At 37.2% G+C, this 20,663-nt stretch overlaps 1 pseudogene; it reads left to right on the forward strand.

Moving 5' to 3' along the window:
• Positions 1 to 20,663, forward strand: part of LOC149867458 (dynein axonemal heavy chain 11-like) — a 291,701-nt pseudogene that overhangs the window by 129,222 nt on the left and 141,816 nt on the right.

The raw sequence follows: 20,663 nt of genomic DNA on the forward strand, positions 1-20,663 counted from the left end.
GGCACTAGCCACCCCTGGCTGCAGATCCAAGAGGAGCCAGGCAGGGTTATTTTGCCCCAAATGGCACAATTTGATTCTCAACAAAGTGCATGTCCAGGCACATGCACTGAGGCAAAAACCCCTGACTCAAATTTGCACCACTTCTATTTGAGCTGTTTCAAGCTTATGTGCTTGCATGTTGCATGTGTGGACGTGCCCACTGAGTCATCACAGATCTGTTATGTACTCTCAGGGCACATCAGGATAACACTAAGTTGTTAGCAATCCAAAGGTAATGCATACTGCATTAGCACTTTGTGTTAGGAAATTTTAGCTGCTGACACCTAGAGATTAATGACCTAATAAATCTGGAAACAAATAGGTATTATAGATGAAATCCTAGCCTCATTGAAATTAATGGGAGATTTGCCATTGACTTCACTGGATCCAGGAATTCATCCCATATATTGTAAAACAACAATGAACAGGCAGGAAAAATGGAGGATTGGAGGTGGAAGTGTTGGCCAATAAACAGCATTGGGGGTAGAAGTGCTGGCTAATAAGCAACACCCAGAAGGAGCCAGTCAGACTGAATGATGAATCAGAAACAAATATATGTAAGGTTCTGACATATTATTCATAAAGCCCTAAGGAGTACCATAATCTCTCAGTGTGTTAGCCAATTGTGTCTGATCTGAAGTGAGCATGGGAGAAAGTGAGAGAAACTTACAACTCATAAAATGGAATTCTTAAGAAAACATAATGGGGCATGGCAAAAGATAGCAAGGCTAAACTGAAGTGATGAGAAAAGCATGTCAGAGGGAAATAAAGTGGGAAGGATTATTTCAAGAAAAATGAAAATCATAGTAAATGGGAGGAGAAAAACAATTCACTGTTCCTGGAGCAACCAAACAACTTCCTCTGCTTTAACAAAAAGGCATTAATTGCCTATTAAACATGAATGCTGTGGACAAGAAATATTCATATGTTAGTGACCCACCAATGCATCTAACCGAAAGGAACATTTTAGTTCCTAATTAGAAGTTGATAGTATAATGATTTTTTAAAAAGTTCAGCATTGTGAATCAAAATATTTTTGCAGGGAATACTTTTTGCATCTCCAGCATGTGTGCGGTATCCCATTGAGTTGGCTCATTTATGGCTCCATGAATCATCCCGAGTCTACTCAGACAAGCTTATGGAAGAAAAGGATATTGAACGTTTTAACAAAGTTCTCATTGATACTGCAAAAAGATGCTTTGAGGTATGATTTTTAAATGAATTAACTCTGAATAATATGTGTGGGTGCATCTGCTCTGTTTTATGCCAAATTGCTTCCCATTTATCCAAAGTTTAGGGTAATAAAATGGATTTCATGATTTAAATAGGAAGAGCACACCTGACAGCTGTATGGATTATTGTGTAAAAAGTTCTTTTTTACTATTTCTATGCATTCATGCATCTAAACTGACATAATTTGAGTATTAGCAGTATTAATGCACTATAGATTACTTGGGAAATGTAGCTGTTCCAATTTCATATTTACCTTTGGTTCTGATTGGTTGTTCATGTGCTACAATGTCATGGTGTAGGCTGAAATGAAGATCATTAGGAACCAATGGGAGCATTCAGTAGATGAACAGGTGCTGTAAAAAGCTAATAGTAAAACTGTATTATATTATGTATGTAATAGAATTTATACAGAATTTATAAATATAGATCAAAATTTCATCTGTTTTACTAGCAGCCTCCATGAACTGACACAGCTGTATTAATACATTTCTTTCTGGAGAAGTTACAGCGTGGCAAAACTGTTACCACAATTGCATTCATTGGGCCCCTGGATGGCAGTTACATCAGAGAAGACAAAGACCAAAGGGCCATGAAAAGTAAACTGTTAGAAGTTACTATTGTGATGCCATAGTCATGATGGGGAAATTTAAAATGCCACTGCCCACATGGGCATCTTTTGTGTTTGTAAATAAAAGATTTCAGCTTTTGGGATGTAACAGCTTCCAGAAGCAGTAAAAATTAATTCAAAAACTTAAAATTAGGAAAAATGTGTTAAAGGGTTAATACGCTGGATGAACGCTTGTTTATATCTCTATATTGTTACCATCAGGGTGTTGATGAGCACGTATTTATCCATAAGCCACTAATTTACTGCCACTTTGCCCATGGTGTTGGAGAACCTCGTTACTTTCCAGCATCTGATTGGGAGAAGCTGACCAGAATTTTAACAGATTCATTAGAGCACTACAATGAGCTTCATGCTGCAATGAATCTTGTTCTTTTTGAGGATGCTATACAGCACATGTAAGATTCCTTACTTTCAGTAGGTATAATGTGTGCTCTAGCAAAGATAATCATTGAAGTGCAAATTCATTTAAGGGTGACCTGTAAGGGTATTAAAAATAACCTCACTCAGCTTTAGAGCTATGTGCCAAGTGCCCCAAATGACCAGGCTAAGCCAAGCATTTAACACAGTTTTAATACAAAATGTTCTGATTTTTACTTTAACGGTTCCAAGTCTGGACCCAGTGTGAATTATTGGCTTCTTCTCAATGTGACCCACTGCCATGCTAGTCATGTCAAATCCACTTCAGAGCCCTGAAGCGAACTATAATTTGACCCAACAGGGCATTTTAAGATTCATTATAATAATGTTACATTGGTTTCAACATTTTACATTTTTACACAAGTATGAAAGCATATCTTTTAAAAAAGCATTAAAAATCTGCACAGTACTCCAAAAAAAGGACTTGCACGATGCATGTGACAGGAGTAGTTTAAAACTAGCTGTAGATCCAATGTGTCTAGACTTTTTAAGGAAAATAAAATAAAAAAGTGCATGTGTATGGTATTTTTGGGGGGTTGGGGGAGGAGAAGGAGAAGTGAAGAAGGATAGAAAAGTGCAAGATTTAGTTTTAAATGTGGTAAATCTTTCTTTGGAGTAACTTACTGAGATATCTGCATGTTTTTTAAACAGATTTTTTGAAGGAAAAAAACACATTTTGCATGTCATTTTTTAAACAAACATAATATCTTGCCCAGAGGAAGCCAAATTCAGCTTTAGTTGGGCTCCATTGTCTTCTGCTATATTAAATTAAATCAATTCTTTATTACATTTATTTTAGCCCCCAAATAAGGGCAAGCAGCTGGACTTTTCAGCCCCAAGCAGCACTGCAAGTGCATGCAGGTGTTCAAGAGATTGGGTAAACCCAAACTTCATCTAAGTTAGTGCACCTATTCAACTGAAGTAACTTAGATTGTGCTTGCCATTTTTTGGCCAATTTAAGTCCTCTGAATGCCTGCATGATTAGGCGTTTAGATCAACCTAACCTCGGTTAGATCAATCTAAACATAATGGCTGTATGTACTCTAAGTTGATAACATTCACTGGCATAGTGAAGTCTGACAAAGTAAAAGGGCAAAGATACACGTCCTATTTTGGGGAATGTCATTAGATTTTTCAACACTGAACTAGAAATGCAAGTAACTGGTACGGAATTCCCAAAATATGTGTACAGTATTCTTCCAATGGGACCCAGAGCAGAAAGCAAATTAGGTCTTCATCTTGTTTGGATTTTTGTTAATCAAGGAAAAATGTACTTTATTACTCTGACAGGAAGCAGTGCATGTAGAGACTGAACTGAGCCTGAGGCCAGATGTCAGGTAGTCCAAGATAGTATAAGTTCCTAGTGATACTTCTCTGTTAATAGAGTAGAACCTCATCAGTTATAATAGCTAAAAGAACTCCATATTATATTCGAATGGTATGCTGTGAAATTCAGACAGAGAATAATCCTTTCACTGTTGTATATAGTTTGGATTGCAACAATAATTTTAAATTACATTGCTCTTTAAGTGACATTTCATCTAACATTTTAAGGTCATACATTACAGGAAAAGGGAATTGGGACAGTGAAACCCTTTTTATAGCCATTCATCCAACATCAGTAGTGACCACAAGTTACTGTCATCTGTTGGTTATATTTGAAGATGGCTTCACTGCAGTTTCTGGTATGGTGTGTAAAAAAAATTATCACTAGCTGTAATCAGCAGCTACAGAGGAGAAGCCAGAGACTAAACAATCATAAACAGAGACACGAGTGCCTTGTCACCCTTTGAGGTATTCTTTCCAGCATGATGGTAACGCTTTGTGGTGATGCTACAGATGATGACATTACACATTCTATTTGTGAATTAAAAGAAGATTCACTTAGCATGAGTTATTCACAGGGGTTATGTTTTTTAGGAAAAATGAGTAGAGAGATCTCAAACCAAACCAAAAACTCAAATTTAACCCCAATCGCACTGTCAGGATGATACGGATTTGCAGTTTGGACCAATCTCTGAAAACTACCCTCATATTTTATATCCCATTATTTCTGATAGGTTCAATATTGTGGAAATATCTGTTACCAATAAAAATAAAACATATTATATACAATTTAATCGTGTTTTTGTAGTTGTTGCCTCAGCTGCATTCTTGAGGCCCCATACAGCAATACTCTTTTAATTGGAGCTGGAGGTAGTGGTAAGCAAAGTTTATGTAATTTCAGAGCCTTTCTCAGTTTACTGGAAGTTTATCAAATAACTTCATAAAGGATATGCTATTTGTGATCTCAAGGTAAGAATTTCAGTTTGCATTGACATTCTGTTTTTATTTTCTAGTAGTTCATGGTACCAGAGTTTGCATGTGCACACATGATTGTGCAGGTGTATAGTGGGATTACCGTAGTTCTCAGTGCCTGACTGTAGGTTTTGTCTCTCCCCAGCATCACGCCAAATCTATAAATTCTGAGTCCTACGCAGTATTTTCTGTATTGACTGGTTTCCTCATTATACCAGTGTAAGTATCTGGTAAGCAGTCAAGTTAGTTTTCTGACTGCTTTGCACTTAAAAACTGTTGCATGTTTATTTCTTAATTTGAATTTTTCTTTCTTCCCTTTCTTGTCTCCTTTGTCACACTATTTCTGCTATGAAAATGCATTTAATTTGGAGGTGAACTTTAAGGTCACAGTAATTGGAAGGGTTAGAAATTTGGCAAACTGAGTTAACCAATCCTTAATCTCAATAAATTCACCAATGTACACATAATATCTATGACCAGCTTTCATTTGTGAGCTAAATATGAAGCTGTTCATACTGTAATCCCTTGACTAAAAGCCAAATTCACTAACTAGAAGTCTCTGGAATTGCATTATGAGGAATTTAGCCTCACAAATGTAATATTTCATATATCTTCATATATATATATATATATATATATTTCATTTAGTCTCAAGAATGTAGGAGTTTATTGAAAGTAAAGGGAGATTTACCCCAACATGGATGACAGATTAAAAGATAAAAAGTACAACCTTTAAGTGGTCAATATAAATGTAATGTTAATAATTTCCTAAATGCTTATAGAAATAAGTGTAGAACAACTCCAAAGAAGGCTTTCAATTATTAAGAATATGTCCATAATTATAAAAACTAGAATAAATATTTTACATTTATTGTTCAGGATAAAATATAGTAAGCAATGAAAGAACATTATTTCATTGAGTCCAGAGATCAGAAACTCAAACTGGAGAAGAAGAATTTGTTACTGTTCTCCTCAGTGAAGCTCTGGGATTAAGAAATGTATTACTGTCTCCCAAAGAGGGAAAGGGTACAAGTGGTGTTATCTTTGAATGCCTCATCCATTTTGTCTTTTACTTCTATATTCTTTGAGCCAGATTAGCTTCTGAGATACACTCATGGTTCTTCCATTGGCTCATTTTCATCTAAAAATCAGTCAATAAAGAATTGAAACCCCCATCCCCCACCCCCCCAAACAAGTTTTCATGAGGAAATGCAGATTCATTGAGCCCAAAACATTTGCCAGAATTGTGTTAGTTATGAGGAATTTCCAATGAAACACAAGCCATAGTTCCCAGGAATGGCAGGCCTCTTCCCATGAAATGGAGAGCTCCTGTGTTTTCTGGGCTCCTTCGGTTTGGGGTTTTGTTGTTTTCATTTTTTTTTAATTTTCAAAACATTTCTGTATTTGCAAAACAGAAAATGCATGGGGTTTTCCACTCCTTGGGAAGTCTCCAAGTGAATACTTTTCATTCCAAAAAAATATCTTTTCCAAAATGTTAGAATCTTCACTGGAAGGGACCTTCCAACCTTCCAGCTTTGATGAGAGTACAAAGCAATGTCTAACATAGAGGACTACTGTTGGGTTTGAACTACTAAGTTCAGATTTGAGTTTTTCCAGGGTTTGGTCAAGTAGGTAGAGGTGTTGGTTGAGGAGAACTTTGATTCTCACTCACTTCTGTTTATTTTTACAACTCTCTTACATATTTTATGAATCTTTATATTTCTTTTGGGAGACCCAGGGAAGACCTTTAAGCAGTGGTCTTCATGGTAGACAGCACTTTTCATTAAGAGCCCGGGCCATTTAAGCAGCATTAAAAAGACAAGACTCAGAGGCATAACTGGGCAGTTCTGTGCCCTAGATGGTGGCAGCATACAGGGCAGCAGCTGGCAGTGGCAGTGAATGGGCCAGTAGTCATGGTGGTTGCCATTTTTGGTCTCACCCCCTGCCATCCTTAGTCATGCTACTGACAAAACTGATGGCTTTTTCTCTGAAAATGTGAGATGCCAATTGTCCCTTGGCACTACCAAAATGGTAACAAAGAAGTGAATATCCACATATGTAAAACCTTTAGAAGTTTAAAAATTAATGTTTTTCATTCCAATACAGAAAGAAAATCTTCACAAAAGGGTAGAATTGCTATCATTATTTTCATGTGAAAAATTAGACAATAGTATAAAAATATCTTGACAATATTTACAAACTGGAACTTATTGCTAGGAAAAAAAATTCTGTACCTCAAAAATACAGATGAATGGCAGGGCACAGAACTGCCAAGTTATAGCTAGATTTTGTCTTCAAAGTTTGCTTAGATGTCCCTGGGCTCTCAGCAAGTAAAATTACACTATATGATATGTGAGAGAGACTTTGAGAATGACTGTAATTTCAAAATTTTCTGTAGCCTGAAACGTAAACATTTATGATCAATACAGCTGCTCTGCCATGCTTTCCTTATACCACCTATTAAATGTGTCCCATGTAATGGTTTCTGTACAGTCTATAGAATTGCAGGTTATGCAGGTGCACATTTATGACATATGGCCCATGATATATCATTGAAATCAATGGACCTCCAAGTGGCTGCATCCCTGCACCTCTGTGGTTCTTAGGGCAAGATTAAGGATTTGCTGAATGATGCTACCCTATAGCATGTTTATCTGCCCTGCTTTGATTTGTGTGCCTCAGTTTAGAACTGCACATGTTAAAATATTTGGTGGTTTCAGCAAACACATAGAGATCTTAAGTATATTATTTGTCTCGGAAAAAGTATTGCAAAACAGTCTGCCTGATTTCTCCCTATTTCATGAACATCCCATTGGCCTCAGAGAGGTGGGTCCCAGAGTTTATAATGGCTTGGTAGCTTTGATTCATGATCTACATAACAGCACGTTCACTTTTCACAAAAGCTCAAACCTTCAAGTTCACTTTTATTTTTATAAACTGGCTAAAATGTGTCTTGCTGATATTGATGCTGCTTTTATTCACTACTCATTTTTGCCTGCAAAAATTATTTTTCCACTGCTTTTCTTTTACCAGGCATATTCGTTGTATCCCCTCCAGAATTCTTGCATTTTACCAGAAAACTAAATAGTGACAGAAGACATTTGTAATGGAAACTAGTTAAACAGGTATACAGGGAACAAAGAGTATGGTTTTATGGTATAATCAGCAAGCTGATCCAAAAGCAGATAGCTTGCTCACTTTTTGGGTAGTCTTTCCGGTCTTCCTTTGTAACAATGACTACATCTTCAAATTGTTAATTATGTACTGCCCCCTATGGATTTGCATTTTGCTTGTGGTAGCCTGTTTACAGGTCCCAAGGGATCTATTTATCAACATTATATTCTGGATTTCTGATATGGAATGCTTCTCTCCTCTTCACCTTTTTCTGACCTTGTTAGGAACTTAGAATACCTCTTGCTCCAAATAGCATTTATATTTTATTGGTTTAAAATGTCCTCCTGTTTAATATTGTTATTCAGGCTGTGAGTACTTTACCTGTCCTGTTGTGTGTTATCAGTCAGTGTACTGAATGTATGTACTGTGTGTGTAGGGGTGTCTCCATGCATGAGGATGGATGGAGGAATGGAGAGAGAGGTATCATTTCCTTCACATTTTTTACTTTCTTCTTCTTTTTTGATATTTCTTAAGAGATTGTTTTTTTCAGTGTTGAAATAGATAATATTCAGATCAGGTAAATGACTTGTATTATTTATTTCTTCAGAGTGATATTTTCATGCTTTATTTGAAAGTTGGGGTGAAGAACATTGGCACTGTGTTTCTTCATACCAATGCTCAGATATTTGATGAGTGTTTTCCTGTTTTAATTAATGACATGCTGACATCAGGTAAAAAAGAATAATAACAATAACAATGATAAAAAAAATAATCCTTTTGCACTATGTTCATATACCATAGGCTTAGGAGATCACAGAATAAGTCTTTACAGATTAAAAAAAAAACTTTAACAAATATATTCATGATCCAAAACAGTTCAGAAATATAAGATCTTAAAATGAGTAAAGGGCAGCCGGTTTTGAATAAGCTTCATCAGCAGAGGGGAGAGGTCAGCTGTGAAGATTAGTTATAGGAGCTATTAAGTCACCTTTGTGACACCCGTAGAACAAGCTGCTTAACATAATCATGTGCAATCAGTAAAAATGCTGTTTATCACAAAACGTTTTTCCATTTTAATATTTGGTATTGTTAGGGAAAATGGTGTAATATAAGGCCACACACATTTCACCAGTACAAATTGTCAGCATTAATGATTTGTGGTACTTTCCATGACATCTTTCAAAGTAAAAAATTGTTGGGAGATACCTCTCCAAACCTATTTTCACTGAAGTAGTTAAAGGCTTGCATAGAAGCTGATGCTTACTCTTTATATTGTAGTTATCCACACTTGCAAGCAGTAAAATGTTTAATGATCCTGTATCAATTATGCTAACCTGCAGTCTTGTATTATGCACCTGTGTTTGGGTTTGTTTGTCCTTCTTAACAACTTGATACCAACCATCTCTTTGAACAGATCTCACTGAATGTTAAGGACCCACAGAAGGGTGTGGCGGGGTTGTGGAATAAAATTAGCTGAGATTTACAATATCTTACACATATTTTCTCATGCATTAAGCAAACAAGTGTATCTGTGCTACTGTTTTTTCATGAATTTATGAATGGTCTGAAAAAGCAGTGTTTGAATCTGCAGTGGTTGTCTGCTGGGATTTAGAATTTGGGCTTCACAGTGTAAAGGGTTTGTATTGCGCCTTGTCAGTGGTGAATCTCACCAGCCTTTCCTATGAGATTTTGATGTCTTACAAGTCCAGCTTCTATTTTTTTTGTGAATTTCCTTCGTCAAGAGCCAAAGTCTTGTGGCCCAAACCACATACAAATCAGATTAGGAAAATGTGCCTCTTTTGGTTTTGAGTGACTTAGAATTTTAAACGGTTTGGGGCTAGATTTCTCAGTGGAAGTGGCTGGATGCTTACCCTTTAGGAAATCTTTGAAATCGACAAAATTTAGTCAGAGATGTGAAGAAAGGATCTATGACTCTGGGCTGAGCATATCTCAGCTTTATACAGGAAGGACCTCAGCAGAAAAGCAAACATTTATAGTGTGACAAATTTACCACTCCAAAATACCAGAAGTTAGAAATGCAAGGGAAGATATATTGTTGTGTTTTTCCAGTTTTATGTCGACATTGATTTCAGTGGAATTATGTCAGCTTAAACCTGGAATACAGTTGTGGGACCAAGTCTTTAAAAAAATAATATTCTTATATATAATTTGTACCTATATCTTTTAGCACAGAGCCAGTGTTACCCAGCATTGCCTTCTACATTTCTAGAATGTCAAACATAGGTGTACTTAAAACCAAGATACGTTAAAGTAAAAGTTAAACAAAATTATACCTTTGAAACCTAAGCAACTATAGGATACATATCGGCCCCTCTTACATTTTACCCCTCTTAACTCTGCCCACTTCCAGAGAGCAGATACAATAGCAGAGTGCCCTGCTCTAAGCAAACCTGAGGAATAGTTAAGTAACTATGTCATTTCATGTCGTGGTGATGGGCTGCACCCAGGTATCTTTATGCTCAAACTGCCGTTCCCTTTGTTGGTGAATACAGCTGTTCCAAACAGGATTTATTTTATAGCGGGTTACTTGCACTAAAATATGAAGATGAGCATCTGTATTCAAAAGGATCATGGACTCCTTGTTTGTGCTGTTTGTGTTGTCCAATGAGAGGAGCAGAATAGTTGTTATTGTTATGGGAATTTGCAGCAGTAAAATGTCAAGCATGACAGAGCTCTACAGGAAAGTGGTAAATACTAGTGATGTTCCAGGGGGAACCCTTAGAATAGGTGTCATGGGGTGTCAACACGTGACAACTCTGGTTTGGTTTGTGCTGAGTAAGTTATGGAGCTCAGTATATGCCATATTCACTAAGTCTGCCCTAATATGACTCTTTTGTATTGGGGACCTAGTCTGACAGTTTATCTTACTTTACATATCCGCCGCATCTGCAGTGCCCCAGGTTATCTGGAAAGATAGAATGCTAAAATATCCCGCGAAGGGCAGAGTTAAGGCTATAAGATAGGATAAGTGTATTTCATAACTCATTTTTTCCTCTTTTTTTAGTTGCCTGGCTTGCAGCAAAACCCCTTTGCTGCTGCACATTCCCAAGTGACTTTCTCTGACACATCAGCTTGATTAAATACATGCTGTAGATTCAACTTTTATCTCAATTAACTTTACAAATATTTTTTGCTCAAAAAAAATGGGTTTTGGGCATGAGCTCAGATAAATCCAAAGTCACTGATACTAGTACGGGAGAATCAGAACCACATTTAAGTCCCAGGTGTACACAAAAGAGAAGGAAGTTGCAAGATTTCTTAAGAGAAGATGTATTTTAGGATCTCTCTTGTTCAGACAACCTCAGATTTGGTTTACAAATTGTATCAAAGATATGCAGGAAATACAGTTAATTTAAAGATAATTGGAGCCAGCCTATGAGCCTGAGCTAATTTAGAAAAATTAGCTGTTAAACAGGGAGCTTGTCTCAATGTTAACTACAGTAGTGCTGCTGACCTACTATATAACACAAGCTGGGACCATAACTATGCTCTAAAACTATGGAGTTGGAGGAGATTTCAGCTCCAAGATTCCTACATCTAGGCCAAGGGTATCAAACTCACGTAAGTTGTTGGGCCAGATTCAGATTGTCGGGCTTCTCTTGGGCCGGATGACCCTCGTTTGGATCCAGTCCATGAGGAAATGGCTGCCAGAGCCTCTACGATAGCACAGCACTCCCCTCCACCCTTCCCCCTGCATTAATGTGGCCAAAGACAAAATGGATAGAAAGAGCTTGGCCAGTTCTGGTATACTACCTATCTCTGAGAAGTGTTCTTAAATCCTGTGTAACAAATCCTTGTTTACCAGGAAAATGTTCAACCATGTCAGGAAATTATCTGTGACAAATAAGCACTTTCCTCCCCCTTTCCCAATTTGCGTTGGTTGGAGGGGGAGAGGAAAAATGGCACAGATGCATTCAGTATTGTACAAAGAGTATATATGGGCATTTCAGTCGCTGATATTTCACTATTTTCTGATGCTAATGTAAGATATGTTGGTTTTGCATTTATAATTAAGATGAACAGATGGTGAAGACTTTGTTTAAAGTAGTACTGTACATCCATTAAAATAATCTCTGCTGACAGTGATTCTTCACTATAACAGGAATTTAATTGCATGTATAACACATATACATTAGAAAGAACTCAGTCTTTAGCCATTTGCTCTATTAGGACAATAGTAAGACAGACTTCACCAGAATAGGATTTGTACTAGAGACTCCACAGAATAACAGATGCAGCTCTGCAGACTGTATTGAACTGCATTAATTAATGAACACTTTATGAAGATAAAAGAGAAAGCAATTTGTTAAAATATGGGATTTTTTTTAAATCTTTTTTTTTTTCGAAAGGGAACAGAGATTCAGGAACCTGTCAATAAATATTTTTCATGGGTCTAAATTCTGATGTTACTTATACTGTTTCTGCTGTGGAATGATGTCATCAACTTTTTGAGTTCAGCTTTTTTTAAGCTCTGGTCCAACAAGTTACTTAAGCAGCTTAAGTCTATTTTAAGCACAAGTATATCAGTGAGACCACATATATGCTTAAAGTTAGACATGTTCTTAAGTACCTTAGACATGTTCTTAGGTACCTTACTGCATTAGGGCCTTAAACTGGTATAAGTAGGAACAGAAAAAAAAGCCCTTTGTCTACATGCTTATGCTATAATGTGGAAGCTTATAAATAATGGCATCTGGCAGTTCATTATTAATATGGATTATGTAATAATCACATTTTGTGCTTCTCATTTGAGGCTCGGTACTTCATGAACTTCAGTTAGTAAATAGAGATTCACAATGCCCATTTCAAGTTGGTACCCATTGCTTATGGGTGTGGACACACAAATGCTCGGAGTCCTTTCAAAAGGAGAAAAGGAAGCAGCTGGTACTTTCTAATTGTTACATGAGAAGAAGCTGAAAATGATTCATACACAGCAAACCTGCTCCAACTTTAACCCTCCCTCATACATGGTTAAAGTTGGAGTGGGTTTGCTACATTTGAAGGGCTCCAAAGCTAAAAAGAGACTAGCTGGTTTAATCCAGGGCTGATTATCCCAAATTTAACTTGCATTAAAATAGACCAGGCAATTATTTTACACATGCATCTTGAATGACAGTTAGCTCAAATTAGCCTTTGCCCCCCAACCCCTATCCCCCACATCTGTTTTTAGCCCAAGTGTTTGCCCAAGGCATGTGTCCACATGCAAAAGTAATGCACCATGACAAATAGTGGGCTCCTATACTCATGCAGGAAACTGGCTCCAATGCGCTGGAAATCCAGTGTGTCAGAGCAGATATGATTAATCACAAAAGACTCTGGCATGATGTATATTAGCATCTCCATGCCAAAAAATGGCTGTGAAGCACGTTGAACTAAAGCTTGTTTGATGAGCTTTAGTTCAAAATGCCCTGCCACCATTTTTCAGCATGGGGGAAGCTGGTCCATGTGACCCTTGAGCACTATTAATTAAAAGCACTCGCTAGTTAAATCACCTCCCTCCACCCCTGCACCTCCCTGAGCATGTGTAAAAATGCCCAGAGAGATTATAACATATTTATAACTCTGTTTTTTCTTTTTCCTCTCTAATCCTCACCTTAATTTCTGTGCCATATTTTCACTGTTTCTTTCTGTGTCTCAGTGGGTGTGTCTATACATGAGCATTTAATGTGCATTAGCCCAACTTAGTGTGCGTTAAAGGTGCACATCTACACATGTGTGCCCTTAATGCACCTTAAAAGGGAGATTTTAGGCATAAAGCAGGTATCAAATTTATGCACAAATAGCTATGTTGCAAATGTATAGATGTGCTAATGTGCATTGAAGTGGTGTGCGTCAATGGATAGACACCGTATTAATGTATATTAGTGCATCTGCATGTGTACTAATGTGACTTAGCTGTTGGTGCCTAAATTTAACATACCTTAATGCACATGAGCACATCCACATATAGACATGCAGCAAAATCACCTTAAGCAATGGCGCATTAAGTTTAGGTGTGCATAAATAGATGTGTAGACACGCCTAGTGAATATATAAGTACATTCTACAAGATGGAACAACAGCAACAGGAGATAGTAAATGAGTCCCTTCCCTAGAATATCCTGTAATAGGGTTGTTGTCCTCAACTGTTGTCCTCAATTATATGCATTGAAATCCCCTCAGAAAGAAGGGGAAATTTTGGCTGAGTGGTGTAACAATTGAACTAGTGGATATGGAAAGGGAGAGCTGAACCATTTCTTTTTCCTAACCCCCACATTGTATTCTCTTCCTTAAAAATGCTTGAAATGGAATAGAAATGAAAAATGTTCTGGGGTGAGAAAATAAATTGATTTGAATTAAATCAAAATTTGTGGGGTGGAAGGGGTTCTGTTTTGTAGTCAAACTGAAAAATCTAATATTTCCACATTCCTAATTATGATGGAAATAATCAGAAGGCCAAAATATACCCACAAACGTTAGTTGATGTAATTGGGTACTGCTTGCAAATAAAGGAAATAAAAAAGGGGTGGAAGAAAAAGACAGTCTGGGAGCCCAGGGACCTAAATTGGCAGGAATTTTTAGAAAACATTAATTTGATCATTTGCCTAACATAATAAAGGAATGATGGTTTTATTTAGAGATGTAGAAGTATAATGATTGATTATGTGGGTATTATATTTGCTGTAAGTGGGCTGAATAATCTGGATGTGAATGGATATAGAAAATGTCTCACCGAGAGCGGAATAATCCATAAGTCACTGGAGGCAGAGCACAAATACCAACACACTAACATACTGAGAAAGCGTTTAAATAATAACCAGGCAAATCTTGGAAGAGGTCCAAAGAAACAGGGAACAGAAAAAGAAACAACATGTAAAATAACAGTTTTTAGACGAGAGAGAGCACGAGAAAGAGCTGCAGATGCTTGTGATTCCTTGAGAACTTTTAAATTATAATAATTACCTAAAGTTAAGGTCAAGGCACCTGTGCATTGCTGTCTGTGAGAAATTGATTTTAAAAACTTAGAAATAGCATTTAATTTCTGTGATATTGTTTTAAAAGTTCTCTAAGACATGTTGAGATTACCAAGCAACTCTTATTATTATTGCTTATTATTTGTGTAACCCTGAGACCCTGATTGGCACCCATGCTACCCCAATGAAAACCATGACATCTTATCCTTTAAAATAAAATGTAAAATGAAAATACAGTAATCTCCACAGGGAAAAGAAATGAATTACCAACCAAAACCTATTTTATCTTAATTTATTCCTGATGCTCCATTTATTGTGACCAGGGTAATATAAAGCTTCATATTTTGCCTTTTTGTAATTCAGATAAATGCTACTGATAACTCTTTTCTGAGAACTTTTTAGCTAATTAAGAAATATAACCTCAGATTTGTTTCTGAGATACCTTACTTAAAGAAGTATTGGGGTAGACTGTTGTTCCCTAGATTGGGAAACAAATAACAGTGGTAATACAAGGTATCGCTAACAGTGCTGCTTACATTGTTCTGGTTAATTTCAGAACTGCCCAAGACCTTCAGATGACTTCTGGATGCAGGACTATGCTGATAAATTCACAGCTGGAACTGAGGCTTTGTATACAACAGTCTGTATACAGCTCATTCAACTGTCATGCCTTATCTAGCTGACAATGTTGTACCAGTGCATACTGGCACTTTCCAGCATGCACTGGTACAACAGCGCATACTGGCACTGGAACCTTTTGTTCTTGCTTGGCTGCTCCTACAGTCATGCTAGGTTCGAGCTGGAGAAAGTGCAGGAATAATCCAGTGAATTGTAGGTTATACCAAGGAGAGAACCCAGAAAGAGAGGAAACCCCAAGAAAATAATCACTCTTATTAGGAATGAAGCTAGTAGGGGAATTTTGTTGCAAAAGCAAAGGCAGTAGAAATGTCTTTTACTGAACGTATTTTAGAGGGAACCCAAAAAATGGAAGGGTACTGGGTCGGGGAGGACCTAGGAAATGTATCTGAGGGTAAAAAAGTGCAAAAGATATGGTGGGGGAAGATCTCAGAAAAAGAAAGGCTATGAGAGGTCAAAGGAGCAGCTGAGGAAGGGGGAACATGGGTATGAACTAAGGAAGAAAGGAGGGCATAAAACTAGGGGAGATATGAAGCTGCTGCGAAGAGCAGTGACAGATACCATGGAGAAGAGAAATAAAATAGGAGGGAAAAAGAACAGGAGCTTTATTCTTTAAATAAGAAATAGAGGAAGAAAAACAAAGTGGAAAACTTTGAAGTCAGGGTTGCTCAGTTCTTTTTGACAGGAAAATGCATCCACCTAAAATGTGATTTTGTAATTTTCAGTGATATTTTTCAATGAGTTAATGCTAAGCAAATGTTTTAGTTATTTTCATATTGACATTTATGGTATGGTTTTAAAAGCTACCCAAAATTTCAGATTCATCTTTTTTTTTTCTTCCATCTCTTTTTCCCATTGAATCAGTAGAATGAATAATTTCTTAGTGTTTTGTTACTTCCAACTGTTTCCTTTTACTCCTTGTAATTTTTTTCCTCTTGGTAGCTTTCCAAGAATACTCCAACTTTGGGAGGAGTACAGACTGCTAAAAGAAAAAAATATTATAAATTTGTCAATAGGAATTTTTTCCCCAAAACTGAGGTAATTATGAATGTTATGTATTAACAGAATTATGGGCACACACAAAAATTGAAAATAAAATAAATTGAAATATAAGTCATTTAAATGTAATTGAAGTATTGTACATATATAATTGAAAATAAATAGAAAACTTGAAATTAAAGAATTGAAAATTGAATTTTCCCCATGAAATTAAAAAATGGGACCTTAGTTTAAAATATATATATATGTGTGTGTATATATATATTTAACTACTTCTAGTCTATGTTTTATTGTATTTCCAATCAGAAAAGAGGAATCTGAAGGGAAGTTCATATTTAAACAATGGCAATCTGAGCCCCATATGACCCTGAAGTGAGGGCCAGTCATAACTATGGGTATTGATAGAGATGTTCCATCCAACTATGACTCTTGAGACATATTGACCAGACCTTTTATGTTTTGGTTACCTGTAGTCAATATTGCACATACTCAGCCTTGTTAATTCTTGGATCAGCGCTTATACTGGCATTTGAGGTAAAGTGTGCTAGTAATGGTCTTCTCCAAGTGGATTTACTGATAAAATGAGAGAGGTTTTCATGATGAAATTCTAGATAAAAGCAAGAAAATTCACTGCCATCCTACCAAAGAGGCTGAGTCACTTTATATCAGCACCATTATTATGTTGATTGAAATGGTAAAGAAACAGCGTAAGAGCCTGTTATACATGAGTACAAGCACAACTCTGGAAAGAAAGATGGGGTGGTTGAGGTGGGGGAAGCTATTAGTGTACCAAATGCACTTACCAAACAAATATAAATAAATAAGAGGAAAGGTAGGATTTATACTTTGTTTTCCATAACCTTGTTGCAATAAAGGAAAAGCTTAAGACAGTTTAGAAGTGTGGCTTGATGTATTTGAAAGAAATATTTGAGGAATAAACAGTAAATGCCTAATATAATAGAACTTAGATAAAAGTATAAGCAAAGAAATGTTTATTTAGGGTAATTTAAACAATCTTTTACTTATAATATGATTATAAGAGACAAAGGCATGTTGGCTGGAGCAGGAAATGGAGAACCAGTAATCCTGGGTTTAGTTCCTGCCATTTGCTTTATTATTAATTATTATTTGCATTATAGTTGTTTCTGGAGGTTCCAAATGAGGATTTGGCTCCATTGTGGGAGGCACTGTGCAAACATATAATGACAATCAGGCCTGGCTCCAAAAAACTTACCATCTTAACTGAACAGGGCATGTAAGTGGTGACAGGGGAAGCAGGGGTATAGACAGATTAAAGACTTTCCCAAGATTACATAATAAATCAATGACAAAAGTGAAAGGGACCTGATAACAGCCTTCCCTAGTGTAAAAGCATGTTCCTTTAAGAGAGGACAGTGATCAATTGTTTTCTTTCTCCAATGGGAGGAGGACAAAAAGAAATCAGATGCCTTTTGCAAGAAAGATGATTTAGGTTGGATATTAAGAAAAACTTTCCAACTATTAGAGTACAAGTAGGTACTGGAACAGATTGCCTGAGGAGATACAGACTCTTCATCACTAAAAGTTTTTAAAAACAGGTTAGACAAATATCTGTCTAGTTTAGATATACTTGATCCTGCTCCAGTACAGTGGTTTGGTCTGGTGGTCTCTTTGAACTGTCCATATTCATGAATGTCATTAGAATCCTGATTTTTTTGACTCCAGGACAGAGTCCTGCTGTCCAACACTCTTTAATTAAAATTATTTGTGCCAGACTGGAAGTAATAGTCCCATACATTTCAGTATGACTGTTTGTGGAGATTACTGCTCACAAATGTCATTTGGCCATTATGTTTTCCTGTAGTAGTTTTCCCATCTGTTATATATATAAAAAATCTATCTCACAGGATGTTCTGAAGCTTACATACATAATTCATTTTTCTAAAGTGCTTGGAGATGCTTGAGAGGTGCTAAAATATTGCAAAATGTTTTTATCATTATTCATTAATTATTATTACTGTAAGCAGTGGATTGTGTTTTATAAACAGAGATATGAATTTTACAAAATGGCCACGTATTGCTAACTAGAATGCTTATATTTGAAGGTGATATCCCTGATTTATTTAGTGAAGACAAAGTTGAGAGCATCATTTCTTCTATAAAAATGGAATTACAAGGGCTCGGTCAGGCAGACTCAAGAGGAACTGCTGGCCTTTTTTTATTGACAGAATTTGTCAACAATTAAACATGAGGAAGGTCAATAAATAAGAATGATGAGAACTTTTTTTTCTTTTTCAATCAAAAAATAACTCCTTCTGGCTGAAGTACAACAAAATGAATTCTAATAAACACAGTGTTTGTGGTAAATGATCTTTGTTAGTAGGGAAAAATGAATGTATCAATGATTTTCTTCTATGCACAGCATCCAGTTATAGAATTCCTCAAAACATTAGCCTTCTAGTCCTCAGATTTCTTGTAAAAGGGAAACTCTTCAGAGGATATTTGTGTTTCTATTTTTACTGATGGATAAAGAATTTAGAATCTGACAAGATGTTAGCTTTGATTTTAAGGAATAATTAACAACATCATCCACAGTTTCAATGAGATAAAAAAGTATGAGAACAATTACTGGATCAAATCCTCCAATCATACCCACAAATAACTTTATTTCATAAGTTGGCTTCATAGGACTATTCACATGAACAAAGTTACTAATGTGTTTAGGTGTTTGCAGCAGCATCTTGTATAATATTCAAAAGAGTAAGTGAAGAAATTAGAGTTCTTCAGCCTAAATTCATCATCCTGAACTTCACATCTGCTGTGGTCTTAGGACAGGTCTACACAATATCACATAGTGCTCAGGAGTACTGCAATCAAACTGCACCCTGACCACCCAGTGCCACTCTGAGTTGGTCATATGCTTAAAATATGTCCTGTAGCTGATTTTTAATCAGCCTGTTCAAGGTGTGCCTAGTGCTGCTCTGCAGCCCTGAATCTGGAGCCTGCTCCTGAGAACAGTTCTGGGAGTGTCCAATATCATTTTAATGCCAGGTACCCAATATTTTTCCATGGCATGTGAGGAATTGTAAGATGTATACACGGCATGTTTTGATGGTGACAGTTACCAGCATTAGTGACATGGTATATGTAGACATGCCCCACAAGCAGGGCCGGCCCGTCTTATCCTGCGGAACCTGTGGCCAAAGGGGCCCTGCAGTCACGGGGCTGCCTGTGGCCGTAAACGCTCCAAATCAGTGCCATAGCGGGGGGGGGGGGGGGGGGGGGGGGGGGGGAGAGGGTTGCCATCACTCTGCGTTGTCACCACTGCCACCAGTGGCTTCACATCCAGCAGCTTTTTTGGCTGCTTGCCACCCCCCCTCACCCCTTCCCACCACTGCTGGCTTCTTCAGCTTCTTGTCACCCCCCCTTACCGCTGGTGCTGGCTTCTTCGCATCAGGGACCCCCAAAACTATATCTTGCAGGGGACCCCAAAAACTTGTGGGCCAGTGTGAGGTATCCTGTCTAGTCTTATGATGTATGTAACTCACAGGCTACCTGCTTAGATCTCAGATAACAAGATTATTCCCTGTTTGTCTCAGCAGTGATCCTGAATCTTCCCTACCACATCTTGTTGTTAAAGGGCTTATACTGGAAGGGTACAAATTAAGCAGCACTGGACAATGGGATACTGATTAATTCCCTTGTAGTTTCAAACATTCTCATAAAAACGATCTGGTTGACTATAAAAGATGGAGACTCACAGCATGTGTTCTTTATGATAAGGATCTTTTATTAGGTATCTATCTCTCTCTCCACATTTTTTTCTCTGGTTTCTTAGGTATCACTGGATCCTGAAGGACATGACCAAAGCCTGAGTGACGACTTCTCCAGGGATGGCAAGTATTATGTCCAATTTCTCTCTCTAAGCATCACAAACATAAAATCAAGTACAATAAACAAGGATGAGCTTCAGTCCTTTGGGCTCTATGAACCTAATTCCCCTTTTTTTCTCTCAAGGGGTACAGGTCCAAAAAAAAAAAGGTGTCTTCCCCATTAAGCACACTAAAAGACATCAAAGGTACTTTCTTTATGTTTAGTCCTTCTCCTGGGCTCCCACTCAGCCCAACCTTGTTGTGATAACTAAAAAAGTAAGAATTTTTTTACTTGTTCCAGAAAGGCTCAGTCTCCTTTTCCTGGCTGACTCTCTGTTTTTCTGAAGTCGTGCCGGCTTCTGGATCGCTCTCCTGGCCGTGATACTTCAGCTGGTATCTCCCAGCTCAGCACTGTTCTCCATCTTGCCCAGCCAGTGGACATACAGATCCTCTTCACCGCAGCTGTCCCACTCG

The sequence above is a fragment of the Crocodylus siamensis genome, chromosome 4 (assembly GCF_052110815.1).
Source record: "Crocodylus siamensis isolate JL-2025a chromosome 4, ASM5211081v1, whole genome shotgun sequence".
NCBI lineage: Eukaryota > Metazoa > Chordata > Crocodylia > Crocodylidae > Crocodylus > Crocodylus siamensis.